This window comes from Jaculus jaculus, chromosome X (assembly GCF_020740685.1).
Source record: "Jaculus jaculus isolate mJacJac1 chromosome X, mJacJac1.mat.Y.cur, whole genome shotgun sequence".
In the NCBI taxonomy this organism is placed as follows: Eukaryota; Metazoa; Chordata; class Mammalia; order Rodentia; family Dipodidae; genus Jaculus; species Jaculus jaculus.
In genome coordinates, this window is record NC_059125.1 from 24,809,949 (window position 1) to 24,818,672 (window position 8,724).

Sequence of the window (8,724 nt, forward strand, 5' to 3'; positions counted from 1 at the left end):
AGTCAGGCATGGTGGGCATGTCTTTAATCTCAGCGCTTTGGAGGCAGAGGTAGGAGGATCACCATGAGTTCGAGGTCCTGAGGCTACATAGTGAATTCCAGGTGGCCTGGGTTAGAGTGAAACCCTACCTCGGAGGGGCGGGGAGAGAAGAAAAGGCTTTAGGAAATTGAAAAAAAAAAACAGAAAAACCTTTTAATTCAGTAATGTATTTATTATGTAATTAATCATTTCACTGGGGTTATAATATCTAGAAAAGTAAAGTCCCTCATAAATCAGATTGTTCTTTTTCTTCTTTGACTTCTATATTCCATAATAGTTTCACATATAAGGCAGTACCGTCAATATATGCATTCAATCTTTTATATCAGGTGTTAGGAATTTTTTTTTTTTTTTGAGGTAGGGTTTCACTCTAGCCCAGGCTGACCTGGAATTCACTATGGAGTCTCAGAGTGGCCTTGAACTCACAGTGATCCTCCTACCTCTGCCTCACAAGTGCTGGGATTAAAGGCGTGAGCCACCACGCCTGGCAGGTGTTAGGAATTTTTATTCCTAAAAGTTTTAAAAATCAAGTTGGCCCAAATAGTCTGAATTTCCCTATTATTTGAGTAATTGCTTATGAACAATTTCAAAGTGAGCACTTATTTTTATCATTTAATTTCAACATTTCTTTGGCAATGTTTTCCATTCTGCTTTAAGTTTTTATTTGTTATAATGGGCATGTTTTCCTTGGGTATTAGCCCTTTGAAAATAATATTCTGTTTTTCTTACATTTTCTTCTCCTGTACTCTGCTTTTAAATTATTTACTCTACTCTCTAGATTTCCTTTACTGTATTTTTCATCACTTCTACTATATTATTTATTGTAGCTATGCAATTTTAATTTCCATGTTCCCATTCTTATTTTCAGATTGTCCTTCTTTTATAAAATTCTATCCTTGTGTAGCATATACAATAACTTTCTTCATTCTGAGTAAATTAACTGCTACTTCACTTTGATATTTTCATTGGATAGTTTTCCAGAAAAATTTTCAGTTCTTACTAGTTTCATATTAAATACATTAAACTACTATAATCACATATATATATATATATATATATATATATATATATATATATATATAATTTATTTCTGCTGAAGGCATTCACCACCTTAGCTTCCTTAGTTCTTTGTTCATAAGTAAATATTCTTCCTTTTCCATTTTCTTTCTCCTACCCTTCCTTTTTTTTAGGGGGCAGAATACTATGTAGCACAGACTGATCTCAAACTTTCAGTATTTCTACCTCAGTCTCCTAAGTGTAGTTTGGATTATTTAGTTGGCAGTGGATCAAAGCTCATATTTATACTTGTGATGTGCAACTCAATTGCTATGGCCGTTTTTTTGAAAAGGTTAGGGTGAATAGTAAATTTTCAAAAATGTGTCAGATCATTAGGGAAAATTTTAGTGAAAATAACCCTAAAAAGTTTTTTTTTTTTTAGGGGGCTAATAAGTTTGTGCAGCAAACATGTTAATTTTCTTATGTAACTCCAATTCTTATAAAACTTCAATAATCCTTATAATACAGAGAATAGAATTCAAAATTCATGCTAGGGCCCTTAAAATTTTGTGTGAATGGATTTTTCTCCATGCCTTGATTATACTTTATCTAATTCTTTTTAGCCCATATACTTGGGTTCTGCTCAGTTGGACAAGTACAATGTTTCTTTGAATATATGTATCACTTATTTATTTATTACAGAGAGAAGCAGAAAAAGAGATTACTTGTATACTAGGGCCTCTTGCTAATGCAAATGCAACTTTGTGCATCTGAATTTATATGGGTACTGGGGAATTAAACCCAGGCCATAAGGGTTTGTAAGCAAGTGCTGAGCTATCGTTCTAGCCCCATATTTGATTTATTTGCACATGAGTGTGTGTATCTTAGTATGCCAGGCTCTCTTGCCCTTGCAAATACACAACAGATATACGCACCACTTTTTGTGTGTTTACATGCATACTAAGGAATGGATTACAGGCCTCAGGATTTGAAAATAAGTGCATTTAACTACTGAGCCAGCTCCTCAGTCCTAGTCCAATGTTTTAATACATAGAAAATAATTTTTTTCTCTCTCAAGAATTCTTTATTCTAAGTAAGCATACTAGACACTAGGACTTCAGGTACAGATTTTTTGTTTAGAACAACACACAACACACCTGTCATATAGCAGCAGTGGGGTACAGGATTAGCAGAAGGGATATAGGATAACTGGAAGTTGTTTGCCCAGTCACTGATAATTTCTGGCCTCTCATGGTAGCATCCCTGAAGGACATTAGTCCCTATAGTTCTTGGAAAGCTCCCTTATCCATTGATAAATAAAGTCCTTAAAAAGACTTCTTTTAACCTCAAATATGTCTATGCCTGTATCTTCTCACTGGTTTCCATATTAACCAGTGCTTCTTCAGAGAAGCTTTGGCTAGCAGCTAATGTTAAGGACGTTGTGTCAACACTGTTATTTGGCAGAGCAACACATTACTCCATTCTTCAAGTGCATCATAAACCATTATAGTGATGCATACACACTAAGTATTTTTTCATATTTTTCATCATCTCTTGAATGTGCATTTCTTATACTAGCAATCTTCTCTTTGTTATTTTGCTATTATACCATTTCACTTGGCAAAGTGATATATAGAAATAGCAAATGTTTACTCACTGAATAAAAACTGGCTATTTACCTATAATGGTGGGAAGCTATGTATACCTAATCATTTTTCTATGCCTTTATTGATTGATTTTTTTATCCATGTCAAAGTGTTGATGAACTCAATATAATGCAGGTAGCAACAATTGTTGTGAAGTCATGCATGCAATGGACAGTCCATGTCTGGCAGATAGCACTCTAAAGTACTCTCCCCATCTCCTGGCTCTTATATTCTTTCTGCCTCCTTTGTGGCAATATAACTCTGAGCCTTGCAGAATATTTTAGAAATATCTGACTTATCATGAGCAGTAAATAGCCAGTTATTCTTAGCATTTTGATGAGTACTTTTTAAAGATTTAATTAATTTATTTGAAATAGAGGGAAAGAAGACAGAGAGGGAAAGAGGAAGAGGAGGGGGGGAATAGGCACTCCAAGGCCTCCAGCCACTGCAAATGAACTCCAGATGCATGCACCACCTTGTGCATCTGGCTTACATTGGTACTGGGGAATCAAACCTGGGTCCCTAGGATTTTCAGGTCCCATTTTGATGAGTTTTTAGTCTCTCCAGTATTCACCACTATGTAAAATGTAACTTGTAGGACAAAAGTTGTGAGCAGAACTAATCTATGGGCACAAACATAAATATCTAGAGGACAATTTGATGGGCACACAACATATTCATTAAGCCAAACAGTAGTAACTTCCCTACTGAGGTCTATGTCTTCCCCAGTCATGGACTTCTGACTAGATTTTCATTACTATTTCCCTCCCATTGAATGGGTCTCAGGTCCAATCAGAGACCACTGGCTACCCTCATAAGAGACATATAACTGTTGTACCAATGTGCATATCTTGCCATGATATTTATTTGTGTAGCTCACAGGGTCCACTGTAGGGTAAAGCTGTTGATGACTTTTATGCTTCAGCTGGCTGCACAGCACTTTCCAGCACTATGAACACTAGCCATATAGGAGGAGACTTCCAGGTCAGTTTTAGCTTGATTTCTCAGTGTGCTGGAACTGAAGTTGGCTAGTGTTCCACCCAAAGTACTGGGATTTTCAATAATATCCCATGGCTTCCATAAACAGCTAGATGAAAAGATATCAAGTCAGAAAAGGAAATGCTATTTGCTATCCATATGTCTTCCTTCAAAAATGTGCACTCAAGGTACATTTGTATTTTCAAACTAGACTCTGTTTTCCCTATTACTGTGTTTAGTGTGTTCTGTGTTTCCTTGGATTTAATATATTTAAAAAATATTTATTTATTTTATTTATATTCATACCCTTATATTAATGCTACTCTAACTTTGGGTAGAGAATCTTCTCTTTTCAGATGGCAGTGACCTTGAGATGACTCAGAAGGTATTACAGTGCTGGAAAAAAGTGACTGGAGTACTGAGTAACATCTCAATCACACCTTCCAAGGCTCAGGGTCTAATGCGGAAGAGGTGGTGGAAAGAATGTAAGAGCAAAAGGAAGGGTAGGACGCCTTACAATGTGCTCCCTCCAGACATAAAATGGCCTGGATATCCATGACCTCACAGTGCCTGACACTACCTACACAAGACCATCATAAGAGGAGGAAAAGATCATGACATCAAAATAAAAGAGAGACTGATTGAGATGGGGAGGGGATATGATGGAGAATGGAATTTCAAAGGGGAAAGTGGGGGAAGGGAGGGAGGGCATTACCATGGGATATTTTTTATAATCATGGAAAAAATAAAAGTTGAGGTAAAAATATTTACTTATTTGAGAGAGAGAGAGAGAGAGAGAGAGAGAGAGAGAGAGAGAGAGAGAAAGAAAATAGGCATTCCAAGGCCTCCATCCACTGAAAATGAATTCCAGACACATATGCCACCTTATGAATGTGGCTTATGTGGGTACTGAGGAATTAAACCTGGGTGCTTGGACTTCACAGGCAAGTGTCTTGACCACTAAGCCATCTTTCCAGCCCTATTTGAATATATTTTATATTTGAATATACTTTATAAGATGTGTTATTTCCAAACTTTGTTCTTTTTTCTTTTTTTTATTTTTTAGTTTTTGTTTTTAATATTTTCAGTCATGTATGTTTTGTAAACAAAAGGCTTAATTTTAGTAAAGTATAATTTATACTTTTTATGTGGTTCTAAAGCTAAGATTAAGATTATGTAAATGTAGCTTTCAACATCATATTATATGTAATATTATCATTTGTACTACAGGTAATATAATTATTTATATAATTAAATAATTTTAATGAAATAAATCCTGGTGGAAGGGAAGGTCATGATCTAAAATTATGATTACTCTGTAACCTGAAATAAAAGATGTATCACAAAATTACATAAATAGGGCTGAAGAGAAGGCTTAGCAATTAGGGTGCTTGTCTGTGAAGCCTAAGCACCCAGGTTTTATTCCCCACAACTCATGTTGGTACATGTGTCTGGTGTTCATTTGCAGTGGCTGAAGGCCTTGGCATGCCTACTCTCTCTCTTTCTCTAATAAAAAATAAAATAAAATATTTTTAAAAGAAAAAATACATAAATAATTTTATGGATCTAATATTTTATCCCCAATATGATTCAGAATATTGAGATTCTAATTTACTATTGCAAGGGTCTGATGTACACCTCCTATCACAGGTTCAGAAAACAGAAAAACATAGTAAAACACAAATTTTAGATCATTGAGGAATAAACCTCTGGAGGATTTATAAAGTAGTAACTGCAACTACTTTAATGGTGAGTCTAGAAGTTATTATTGTGTAATGAATAGACTGGAAGAGAGTAATGAATATGAATGAATCACACATAATTTTGATGCACGTACACACACAAAACACATGTACAGTTGTCAGATAATTCTTGTTATTTTGCATATATATATATATATATATATATATATATATATATATGTTACATGTTATATGCATTGTAAAAATATCCCTTGTACTAGGCTATTTAATAGTACCTATAATTAAAAAAAAAAACAAGGGCTTATAGTATCAGTCAGTTCTTTTTTTAAAATGATATTTTTTTATTCATTTAAGCAGAGAAAGATAGAGAGAAGAGAGAGAATGAGAATTGGCTTGCCAGGGCTTCTAGCCACTTGAAATGAACTCCAGACACATGTGCCACCTTTTGCATCTGGTTTATGTGGGTACTGGGGAATCCGAACCTGAGACCTTAGGTTTCACAAGCAAACACCTTAACCACTAAACCATCTCTCCAGCCCATCAATCAGTTCTTATCAACTTCTTGTCTTGTTTCTTTTTTCAGGCAGGTTTTTACTCTATCCCAGGCTAACTTGGAATACACTTTTTATCCCAGACCAGCCTCTAATTCACAGCAATATTCCTTCCTGAGTGTTGGGATTACAGCTGTGAGCCTTCACACCTGCTGAATCTCTATTTCTTCTGAACAAGAGATCCATACAGACAAAGTTTGACAGGCAAGGAAAGAAATAGATCAGTGTTTTGTTGTTGTTGTTGTTTCTTTGTTTGTTTTTTTTTTTACTTGGACTTCCAATTGTATTTACTGGGCTCTGTCTTTTTTTTTGCAGAATCCTCACCTCACATCTAGGCTGAGTCCCTCATGCAATTGCTGTAAAAGAATGCAGTTGGACAACATTCAGAACTGGCAGAAACTTGATATTTATTCAAAAAGTTACAGTGTTCTGCATGGGAGAGAACTGAGGTGACCATAAACCTCAAAGCCTTAGAACATAAAGATGTCCCTATCTTTATCTTTGCTTTCTGCACTGAGAGATGTCAAGCCATTGTTTTTATATATGATGACACAGTGATGCCAAGAATTGGCAAGAAAAGGGTATCAGGTTACTGCTATGAGGAAAATTTTGTTTTCTGGTAATTTCCCAAGTATTGATGTTATCACATCAGTACTTTCCAGGTCACCCTGACCACACCGCCCACTATGAACAGTTCTACAGATTTTATAACAGTGAAGAGGAAGAGAATCTGAGCTCTCCATAAGCCCTATCTATCATAAAGGTGGCTTCTCCATTTCTTAATTTTCAGGACTGAAGTTAATTTTCAAGATGAATGCCCACATTGACCCTAAAACACAGCCACTGGCTTTCAACCAATGTACAACTTGATAAGTAGAGAAAGTACAAAAAAATATGGAAAGAAACACACAAGTCTTTGGTATCTAATTTTTGTACATTTTCCAAATTTGTGCTGAGAATTGAGCTTAATTAATATTTTTAACATAATAGAAAATAAATAAGTAAAAACTTTCCAAATTCTCAGGGAGCAGGAAGTAAAAGGGGACAAATATTCATTCATTCTTTTTTTTGTTTATTTATTTGAGAGAGACAAAGAGGAACAGAAAGAGGCAGATAGAGAGAGAGAGAGAGAATGGGCACGCCAGGGCCTCCAGCCACTGCAAATGAACTCCAGACGCATGAGCCCCCTTGTGCATCTGGCTAACGTGGGTCCTGGGGAGTCGAGCCTCGAACCGGGGTCCTTAGGCTTCACAGGCAAGCGCTTAACCGCTAAGCCATCTCTCCAGCCCATATTCATTCATTCTTGAATCGTTTACCTGACTGATGTAGTTACCTGGCTACTCCCATCCATCTTAATTGATCGACAATATGGCTGCCCTTCATTACCATGAAACCCAAGAGCCACCTGAAGATATAAAGGAAAGCTACAAGATACCATTTAAGATATAAGATATATATAAGATATAAGATATATAAGATACATTTTAATTTAACTTTTATACTTCAAAGTTAGATCAGTATATATGAAATTATATGATTTTAAAATTAATTATATGTTTACAGCTAATAAAGTTATGTTGTTGGATTCTAACACAACACTGGAAAATGTGTTTTGTCTTAACAGTGATACATTGACCATCCCTTACTGGCACTGCTTTGCTTGATTTAAAAACAGTGGATCTCAAACTTTGCCTGATGTGTGCTTAATAAGAAAAAATTTTCATCCTCCTCCTGTATAATTTTTTATAAAATATGAAATTGTGACTTTAGTCATGATTATAAATATAGTAACACTCTTCCAAGAACCATTATAATGTCTGTTATCTAATGAAGAATTTGTTACACAATTATATGATTGCACATAGTTCACACTTCTAAGCCTTTCTATGTCATCAATAGAAATATAGAAAATTGGAGTGATGGCAGAGGTTCCCAAAGACCACTGTCCTTATAATCCTCCTGAGTTTGAACTTAAAGAGTAACTGCATTACTGAGGAAGAGGTTTGAGACTGTATCAATATGATACACATATAGCCTTGAGCAAAATATTGCATCTGTGAAGAGTTCACAAATTTCATCATCAGAGATTTGCTGAAAAAGAAAAGTTCCTGGAATAAGAGCAAGTTTCCAATAGTCATTCCACAAGCTGTGAATCCCTGTGAATTTAAGACCTCTCAATGAAACCTGCAACACTGAAACTTTTAGCTAGAGTCAATGGCACCATTCTAGGTCATTCTAATCTCTAAATTAAGAGTCTTGGTAAGATGGGAAAACCAGGCCTTGTCAAAGTTGAAGCCCTGTTGGTACTATTGGTATGTGTGGGCATGCCTACTGATGATTGCCTACATTTGGGTTGATCAGCCTTACAAGTAGTGAAGAGATAGCATTGGTCACAAAGAAATACAGTACACGTAACCTCTGTGTTCTTATTTTAGCCAAAACTATGTAGAATTTCTCCCTTCCCTACCCTTATCTTACTGTTTATTCTCCCTTCCTTCCTTCCTTCCTTCCTTCCTTCCTTCCTTCCTTCCTTCCTTCCTTCCTTCCTTCCTTCCTTCCTTCCTTCCTTCCTTCCTTCCTTCCCCCTCCCTCCCTCCCTCCCTCCCTCCCTCCCTCCCTCCCTCCCTCCCTCCCTCCCTCCCTCCCTCCCTCCCTCCATTCCTTCCTTTAGTCCCTTTCTCTTCCAGTCATGTTCTAAATAATAATTCCTTTAATAATAGGCTTAAATAGCATCAGGAAGCAAGTTTATGAATCAGAACATTGAATGATTTTGATTGAATGATATGCTTATTACTATGCATTATTTATGAA